We start from the raw sequence: 10303 nt of genomic DNA on the forward strand, positions 1-10303 counted from the left end.
AATGGAAAAACAATCAAGAAATCGCACAGCAGTACCTGTTTGTAGGAGGGATAATTTAAATGAGTCTGACACTAAGAAAATCCCCTACGTGGGGCCTGAGACTCCTCTGACATAAAGACTTTCTTCTCATGGGAAGCAGAAGTGAGTAATATCCTGTGATTGTGGTCTGTTTTTCTTAAACAACACACGCAAAAGTTTTGCGACCTTCCAGGGAAAAGTCCGGTGTAATGTCTGCATATCTGCATAATTTATGTATCTTGCTTGTTTGCTTTTTTGATTTTAAAATAGAATGAGGGAAATTAAAGAGGTGACCTAAAAGAGGTAAGGGTTGTTACTGGATATATTCATGGAACAGAAATTCCCAAAGTTTCTGACTTTGGGAATCAATTAAGTGGTTCAGAATTTTTTTTTTTTTTTTGCGGTACGCGGGTCTCTCACTGCTGTGGCCTCTCCCGTTGCGGAGCACAGGCTCTGGATGCGCAGGCTCAGCGGCCATGGCTCACGGGTCCAGCCGCTCCGCGGCATGTGGGATCCTCCCGGACCGGGGCACGAACCCGTGTCCCCTGCATCGGCAGGCGGACTCTCAACCACTGCGCCACCAGGGAAACCCAGTGGTTCAGAATTTTATTTCTGACAGAAGTGGTACAAGAAATACCCACCTGTTTCTTGACATTCCATTTGATAGGAAATATAGGGAGCGTGAAGCCCTTCAGTTGATGTGTGTCCTTTGATTTTTTACAGTTTCCTTCTTATAGTTTACCAAGAATTTGGATTGGAGGGTAAATTTGCTCTATATACACAATTGGGTTATCAAGCGCATCTCATCTGTTACTAGGGAAAGGTATGGTTTCCTCAGTCCAGAAAAGGTACAGTTCTCAGGATTGTTTTTTCCTTTTGGCAACTCAGCCAGTATCAACAATTTTATTTTAGAGAGTTCAGTAAAAGTTCAGCGTGGGCAGTGAACCTGGAGCTCCTCAGGGCACGTCTTAGTCATTTATGCCACTGTTCCTTTCACATTTCCCCCTTTTGCTCATGATTTTTCCTGGAGAAAATATCACCAGGGCAACTTTTAGTCCCACATAGCTGGAGTGGCTTGGTTGCCTGTTCTGGATTCATCATGTTCCTCAGAGTGGGGGTTGGGTGTAAGAGTCAATAAATGGATCAGGAAAATCATTGGCGGCATCATGATATTGTGCTGCCTCAAGCATAGTGGTCTGTGTGAGCCTTAACCAAGCAGAAGAACGGTTAAGTATAGAAGTAATCGATTTAAGCAAGGACTTTATCAACATAAAGAAGCTAACAGCTATTAAGAGCAATTACCCAGTTTGCAGAACAGTTCTGAACCAAGATCCAATGTTTGAGGGTAAACAGCTGAACAAATATTAGGGGAGTGTTAAGGGTATCAGCATGAAGCCAAGCGGGTTTCTTTTGTAGGACCTCAGTTTGAGTTTCTACTATACCAGAAGTATTTATCCAAGTACAGCAGGTGACATTTAAGATGGCACAGATACCTCCATGTTCTGCCAGAAGGTAGTCTAAGACAAATCAGTTATCTAATATAACATGAGTAAGTGAGTTTAGGGAGTTAACTTGGTCACTTAATGCTATGACTGTGGCATTAGCTATGTCTGCTATGGTGGCAGAGAGATTTTGAACCAATTTGTCAAGGGTTCCAATCCTCCACTTGGGGAATATAATTCTTAGATATTTCTGAAATCCCTAAGAAGAGATTTCTCAGCAGAGGAAGTAGAGCATGTGTGCTGTTTGGTAATTTCTGGAGAATTTAACACAGTCAAAGGGGTCATTAAAAATCCTAGGGGACATTGAGAACCTGGGGCTAGGGGTGTTGAGGCAGGTCATCTTCCAACCACAAAGATATAGCAGATGGGGCACAAAGAAAGGAGTTGTCAAGGTGAAATTAAACCATGGGTCAGTTATATTTGAGCAGCCTAGAAGCCTTCCTTGTTGGAATATGTGGGGGGTCATCATGAGGACATATTCTGTTGCACAGCAAGGTAAAGATGAGAGCCAATGTTTCTGGGTAACCTCAGGGTACTGTTGGAACAAATTGTTCCTAAGAACTATTGGGGGTTTTGTCTGATTCTATTGACCAAACAGGAAAAAGGAGCTGTGAATTCAAGTAGGCAAACATGGTATGCTGGGAGAATAGATGAATTCTGAACAGGACATGGTGGAGGGATATTAGTAAGCTTGGAGATAGCTAAGGCAAGGGGATCCCAGTGTTTGGTAAATGATTTGGGGTGCCAATGGCATAGCCAACAATCTTAGATTTTCTCTAGTGGCTAGACTTTGGGAAATGCAAACTAGGGCATTACTCTTCCAGGCATAAGGGTTCTGGGTGGATTTTAAGAAAGAATAATAACAGAAGTCTAATGAAAGAACTATCCAAGTAAAATCAGCCATTTTAATAAAAAGGAGAAAGTGTGGCTCATGGCCTTGGTTAAAGAAAGAATCCTAAGCTGAATAGATTAGTTGAATGGCCAAGAATTGGAGCCAGAGGCTTCTTCCCAGGAGAGTTCTGGCCAGATATATGTTTTCATGGAATTACTGCCAAAGGAGGATGCCCACTGTATGTAGTAGGGCTAAGAACATTAATAAACCTGAAACCAAAAGGAGGAGTCTCAGAAGTTCAATTCTCCAGTCCTTCATAGTCAAACTTAAGGGACCAAAGGACCTGGGTCATTTCTTTTAAACTTTCATTCCAAGCACACACCCGTGCATGAAAGTTTTCACTCCTTGAGCATGTGTCTATAAGGAGTATAAGAAGGAGAGTGGCAAGTTGATACATCATCAATTATTACGTATCGAAGGAGACATAGCAACTCTGTGATAATGGCAATTAGAACAAAGGTAAGAAGAGAGATTTCATTAATGGTGATCATGGAGTCTTGGGAGAGTTGTCTATATCAGGTGTCATTTGCTTCACTTTTGGGTCAGTTTCAGCTTTAGGTCTCCAACTGTTTCAGAGGCCCATTCAGGTGGGGAAGCCTTTTTTAAATGAGAAAACTGAATCTAAGAATCAATGCCTTTATTGGCACAGAGGTTGGTTAAGAGTACCTGATAGGGTCCCTTCCACCTGGGCTGCAAGGAATCCTTTAAAAGATGTCTTTTCCAATAAACATAGTCCCCTGGTTGTAAATTGTGGTGTTCTAGGTCTTCATATCCCAGGAGCGCTTTACTCTGTAAAGGTTTTTCAACCAGGTGCTCATTTTTCTTTAGTCTCAATGAGACTTTGGCAATAATGTAAAAGATCTCCTTTGACTAGAAGGGGCTCGTATAGCCCTGAGTCAAGAATCCTAAGTGTTCCACTAATTATTTCAAATAGTGACAACTTGTATTTTCCAAAGGGTGTAGATCTTAAGTTTAATAAAACTATGGGTAGTAATTTAGACCAAGGAAGACTGACAGCCTCAGAGAGTTTTGCCAATTGTGTTTTGATTATGCTATTGGTTCTTTACACTAGACCAGAGGACTGAGGATGATGGGTCCAGTAGAAATGTTGTAGTATAGGCCAGATTTCACAAACAGCATTTAGAATTTGTCCAGTGAAATGGCTACTTTTATCATTATGTAATTCCAAGGGAATTCCCCAGGTAGGACTAATCCTTTACAACAATATTTTGGCCACTGCAAGGGTGGTTGCTCATCTGCAAGGAAAGGCTTCCACTCAATGGTAATACATACAAACCGTCACAAGAACATATTTGTATCTTTGAGAGAGAGACAGCTAGATAAAATCCCGTTGCCAGATAACAAAGGAACCAAGAGATAAAGGAAAGTGGCCTTGAGAATATGAATAGGTTTTCCTGGGTCATATTTCGGATGATCTCATACCTTTGACATATTTCAATCGCTACTATGGGAGGTTTCCAAAAGTATTGTTTTCCCCAGGCTATCATTTTATCAGTTCTTTAATCAGTCATTTCATGTATTATTTTTAAGATGGTTTGTTGAGTGACACCAGAAAGAGCAGGGTAGCTGTTTGGCCCATACCAAAGCCCAGGATGCTGGTCAAATATGCATCCTTCAGAAACCCACCTCTGCTGTTCCTTAGCTGTAGCATTCACTTGCCCATCTCTGATAATATCTTTTTTTTTTAATTGGAGTATAGTTGCCTTACAATGTTGTGTTTCTGCTGCACAACGAAGTGAATCAGCTACATGTATACATATATCCCCTCCCTCGTAGACCTCCCTCCCACTCCAACCCATCCCACGAATCTAGGTCATCACAGAGCACCAAGCTGAGCTCCCTGTGCTGTACCGCATGTTCCCACTAGCTAATGATTTTACACATGGTAGTGTGTATATGTCAATCCTAATCTCCCAATTCATCCCACCGCCCTTACGCCCACCCCAGGCCCACACATTCGTTGTCTGTGTCTGCGTCTCTATTCCTGCCCTGCAAATAGGTTCATCTGTACCATTTTTCTAGATTGCACATATATGCGTTAATACACGATATTTGTTTTTTTCTTTCTGACTTACTTCACTCTGTATGCAGACTCTAGGTCCATCCACATCTCTATAAATGACCCAATTTCGTTCCTTTTTATGGCTAAGTAATATTCCATTGTATATGTGTACCATATCTTCTTTATCCATTCTTCTGTTGATGGACATTTAGGTTGCTTCCATGTCCTGGCTATTGTAAATAGTGCTGCAATGAACATTGGGGTACATGTGTCTTTTTGAATTATGGTTTTCTCAGGGTATACACCCAGTAGTGAGACTGCTGGGTCATATGGTAGTTCTATTTTTAGTTTTTTAAGGAATCTCCGTACTGTTCTCCATAGTGGCTATATCAGTTTACATTCCCACCAACAGTGCAAGAGGGTTCCCTTTTCTCCACACCCTCTCTGGCATTTATTGTTTGTAGATTTTTTAATGATGGCCATTCTGACTGGTGTGAGATGATACCTCATTGTAGTTTTGATTTGCATTTCGCTACTAGTTAATGATGTAGAGCATCTTTTCATGTGCCTCTTGGCCATCTGTATGTCTATTTAGTTCTTCAGCCCATTTTTGGAGAAATGTCTGTTTAGATCTTCTGCCCATTCTTTGGGTTGTTTGTTTTTTTAATTTTGAGCTGAATGAGCTGTTCCTATATTTTGGAGATTAATCCTTTGTCAGTTGCTTTGTTTGCAAATATTTTCTCCCATTCTGAGGGTTGTCTTTTCATCTTGTTTATGGTTTCCTTTGCTGTGCAAAAGTTTAAGTAGGTCCCATTTGTTTATTTTTGTTTTTATTTTCATTACTCTAAGGAGTGCGTCAAAAAAGATCTTGCTGTGATTTATGTCAGAGTGTTTTTCCTTCTTTTTCCTCTAAGAGTTTTATAGTGTCTGGTCTTACATTTAGGCCTTTAATCCATTTTGAGTTGATAATATCTTTTAAATGTTGGGTGTCCTTCCAAGTAGTATATAGTTAACTTGGTGTGAATAGAGTGACCAATGGGAGGAGGTTTCTTTATGAAGCCTGAATCTCGTAATGCTGCGGCCTTAGCAACTCTGTCGGCCAGTCAGTTTCCCTTTCCTTCCTCAGTGTTGTCTTTGGAATGCCCTGCAACTTATTGCCAATTGTTGTGCAGCAAGATTGCATCCAGCAAAGCCTTAACAAAGGGGCCGTTTTCAATTTCATTTCCCCCTGAGCTCAAGAAAGCTCTGTTTCCAAAGCATTCCAAAATCTTGAGCTACTCCAAAGACATACCTTCTATCAGTGTAAACGTTAGCACACTTGCCAGAGGGCAAAGTGCAGGTGCAAATAGTGTGTATGGTTCAGCTTGTTGGGTTGAAGAAACTGAGGGGCAGAGCATTGGATTCTGTTATAGTGAAGGGAGTAGTGATAGCATATCCAGATTTCAGTTGTCCAGCAGTATTTCATAGATAAACCAAGAAATGTCAAGGTTGTCTAAAGGTGCTTCTTGTAATCTGGATACGGACTAGTCAAAAGATGAGTTGTGGTTATGTAATCATGTGAGATTTTATCTGTTGCTGACGGTAAGAGGGTAGCAGGATTTAGGGAGTTACAATGAGACAAAGTGACATTTGGAGAGGAAAGCAAGATTTCATAGGACATCAGTCAGCTAGCAGATAAGTGTGTGTGATGCGCCTTCAAGAGTGCCTCAATAGAGTGAGGGACAAACACCTGTAAGGGAGACCCCATAACTGTCTCTTCTGTAGCCTGCAGAAGGGCAGCAGTGGCTGCTATTGCTTGGAGGCAAGGTGGAAGATCTCGATCTATAGGGTCCAACTGGCTCTAAAACCCAGTAGGTCTCTGTTTGCCCCCATGGGCTAAATGAGCACTCCAAGGGTGTTTCCTGCTAACTTCATGAATGAATAGAAAGTGAAGAGAATAATTAGGGCGTCCTGAAGCCGGGGCTGTGGCCAACCAAGTGTCTAAGTTTGAAAAACTGATTCAGCCTCATTATTCCAAACAAGAGGATCAGGCCTCTGTCCTTTAGAAGGGAAAAATGAGTTGTTCATACAAGAAGAAATTAGGAACCCAACTCTGCAATAGCCTGTTAGCCCAAAAAAAAGCATTTCACTGGCACTTGGTGGCATGAAGCGGGAAACTGAGATATGCCCTGGACACATGTAGGATCCAGTGTTAGCCCTTGAGGGGTTAGCAAATGACCCAAGTATCTTACCTGGGTTTGAACAGATTGGAGCTTTTTCCTTGAGACCTTATGCCTTTGTGTGCTAGCTGAGTGAGGAGGTATAGGCTGTCCTTGAGGCGTGCTTCCTCAGTTGGGGAACATAACAAAACGTTATCAACATATTGAAGTAAAGTAGAGCCGTGGGCAAAATTCACATTGGCCAAGTCTTGTCTCAATATCTGTGAAGAGTAAGTAGGGTTTTCTGTGTAGCCCTGAGGCATAGTGGTCCAAGTATATTGATGTCCTTCCCAAGTAAAGACAAGCAGGTATTGGCTATCTGGATGGACAGGAATGTTGAAGAAAGCACTATGTAAATCTATGACTGTAAAGAACTGTGTGCTCAGAGGGATTAAACTGAGGTTGGTGTGAGGGTTGGGGACTATGGGGTAACGTGATATGACTCTATTGTTTACAGATTAGAGATTTTGAACAAAATACCAACCTTGGCCATGAGATTTGCCCATGGGAAGGATTGGTGCGCTACAGGGACTGGTGCATGGGATTATGGGGCCCTTCTGGAAGTGTGCCTTGACAGTGGGACGAATTCATTCTAGGGCCTCAGGCCTGAGACCTGTTGAGGTGAGGCAAAGGTTTATTAGGATCTACCTGGATCCTAATTGATAGCACCTAATGAATGTGTTCTATGTCATTTGAAGAGGTAGACCATAAGGTAGAAGGAACAGAATCTAACAAATCCTTGTGATTGGGAGTTAACAAGACAGAAGCAAGGAGGGGAATCTCAATATCAGGACTAGAGCTGGAAGTAGACCTTGAGGAGTCAATTGCAAGTGTATTTCTCCTTTTTGGGAAAAGGAAATATTAGCCTGTAATTTTTCCAGGAGATCTTGGCCCAAAAGGAGTACTGGGACAGAAGGAACAAGAAGGAACTGATGAGTTCCCTGCAAAGAACCTATCTCAAAAGGCAAGTTGGCAGGGGGGACTTCCCTGGTGGCACAGTGGTTAAGAATCCACCTGCCAATGCAGAGGACACGGGTTCGAGCCCTGGTCCAGGAAGATCCCACATGCCACGGAGCAGCTAAGCCCGTGCACCACAACTACTGAACCGCGCTCTAGAGCCCACGAGCCACAGCTACCGAAGCCCGTGCTCCGCAACAAGAGGAGCCACCACAATGTAGCCCCCATGCGCCACAACTAGAGAAAAACTGCACAGACCCAAGGCAGCCAAAAAAAAAAAAAAAAAGGCAAGGGGGCCAACTTGCTTACCTTCATAACCGTGTTGGGAACTCACACCATTTGGACAATTTCAGTACTTTGAGGAAGAGCACCTTGAGGCTGGTGGGGTTCAAGACAGACAAAGTTGTTCCTGTGTCCACAAGAGTGGTAATAGCCTCAGATCCTATTAAAAAAAAAAAGGTCCAGTTCTCCCAATGGTGTTAGTGGAAGTACCGGGAAGATCCCAACACTTTTCTCGGAACACCATGTGTCTACAAAAGGGAGGTGCTTCTCAAATTTCTCAGTTCATGAAAAGGGTCAGAGTGAGTGGCTTTGGGCTGTGAATAGGGACTTCTTTTTAACTTTGGGCAATTCTTCCATTGGCCAGGCCACTTATGATAGTGGCAGGGACCTGGGCTTAGGAGGAACCCTGAAGAGAATTTTGGTCTTTCTGTTGAGGTAGCTGCTGAGTGGCAGTGGTCAGATGCTGCAGCTGCAAATTCACGATTTTAGTGGTCTTGCATTTCTCTGTGTGTTTGTTTTAGACAGCTTATTAGCCAAATTGACCAAATCAGGAGTGGCCATTGCTTTAAATCAACCTAAAGTGCATTTTTATTTTTAACACCTTTTTAAAAAACATTTTTCCTTACGCATGATTGATTATGAAACTATATCCCCCTATTTGAGGAGTGGGTTAACCTTAAAATATTCTCTACTAAAATATATATGAAAGTCTTGTTTTTTATTTGATGGACTCTCCTTGTTATTGAATTTTATTCAGCTTTGTTGTCCCAGCCATTCACAAAAATAGGTAGATCTAAATTTACCTTTTTAGCTCTATATGCATCATTAGATAACTAAATTTAGGTAACAGTTATGTTTTCAAGTAAATTATAGTAATACCTGAATTTATTTTTTGTCATAGTAATACAGTACAACTTATACTACAAAGTGAAAGAGAGAAAGGTTTGGCATGTTGCTTTATTGTCCACTTTTAGTTGATCTACGACAGTCTGGAAATAATGACAAAAATGTCAATGCCCAAAATAAAACCATTAGAATTTCTATGCTTTTCTGTTGCCATGAGTTGTTTGTTTGCAAACGACTGCTCTTCAATTGCATATTTGTGTTAAAAAATAACTCTTCTTAGGAAATACTTCTGGTTCATGCTGGAATGTGACTTGCATTTTGAATTTTCAGTAAACTAAGAAATGTACTTGTAAACCATGAAAATAAGTTCTGCCTCAGCAGTGAAAATTGTAATTTGATATTTAATTGCCATTTTGCAAAATAAAGTCATGCATTTATAAACATTCCACTAATTTTTAATGATAAAAGCTGTTGACTACCCTTCTTGACAGTAAAAGGAAAGGGATTTTTGAATACATGTAATGTAGAACTGTCTTGTTTATGAAAGCCAATTCATGAAGGCTTTAACAATTGGTTCTTTATTTTTCTTTTCAACTTATGCAGCTTTTGCTGTTTTGGATTGTCTCAACCCCATGCTAATGTCATTAGACAGCACTTGTGAACCTTGGCAACAAACTAGTTTGATTTTATTACCAGAATATACATTATGAATTTCCATCCAATTAAAAAAATATAGATGGCTTTCAAATAATCAACTTTTATTTTTAAGATTTTCAGTTTGGTTTTTAGGTTTAGTCATATGCAGGATAGAAAGTGTACAAAAATACTAAGCAGAGAGTAAGGAAAAAGAACTTTTGCACAGGAGAGAAAGGAAGAATTAAGGTTGTATGGGTGTTGGGCCTGCTGTTGCCACACTGAATAGAAGATATGCTGGGCTATAACTCTGGGGAGCATTTATGAATTTGCCTGGCATGAAAATGGAATCTAGGGTATCGAATGAAGACCCTCCTCCACGGCCAAAAGAATGTGTTTTATTTTTGACCTCTACAACTAGTGAAAATTGCCTGAAAACGCTCATACTAAAACTACAATTAAAGACCATTTACATGGAAATGTTCCAACTAGAGTAATGCAATAATCATTGCAATCATGACTTTTTTATTTGGTTGAACACTGGGAAAAATCTGAAAAGTCTGAAATGTTCCCTCTTACACACACACACACACACACACACCCTAAACATAATAAATTATTCCTCACATTTGTTAAAATGGAAGTTTGCTAGCCCTCTGCTCTCCTTCAGGTCTCACTTAACTTTTTCTACAGTTACATATACTTAAGTACTTCAGACAGGTGTAAAAGCAAAATTCGCCTTTGAGGCTCTTATTTCAAGGGTATTTTGACTAGACTGTCATCCACATGAGAAATGGAATAAGTAGCATGAGCCGTTCATTAAAAAATATATTTTCAGCAACCACATCTCGTCACAAGGCTTTGAAGCACACTACGCAGCCGTTCTCATTTCACAGAGCAGAAACCAAAGTCTGGGAGGTGACTGCCCAGGATGCAGCTGGTGAGCAGCTGA

This window comes from Mesoplodon bidens (assembly GCF_964165515.1).
Source record: "Mesoplodon bidens genome assembly, chromosome: 3".
NCBI lineage: Eukaryota > Metazoa > Chordata > Mammalia > Artiodactyla > Ziphiidae > Mesoplodon > Mesoplodon bidens.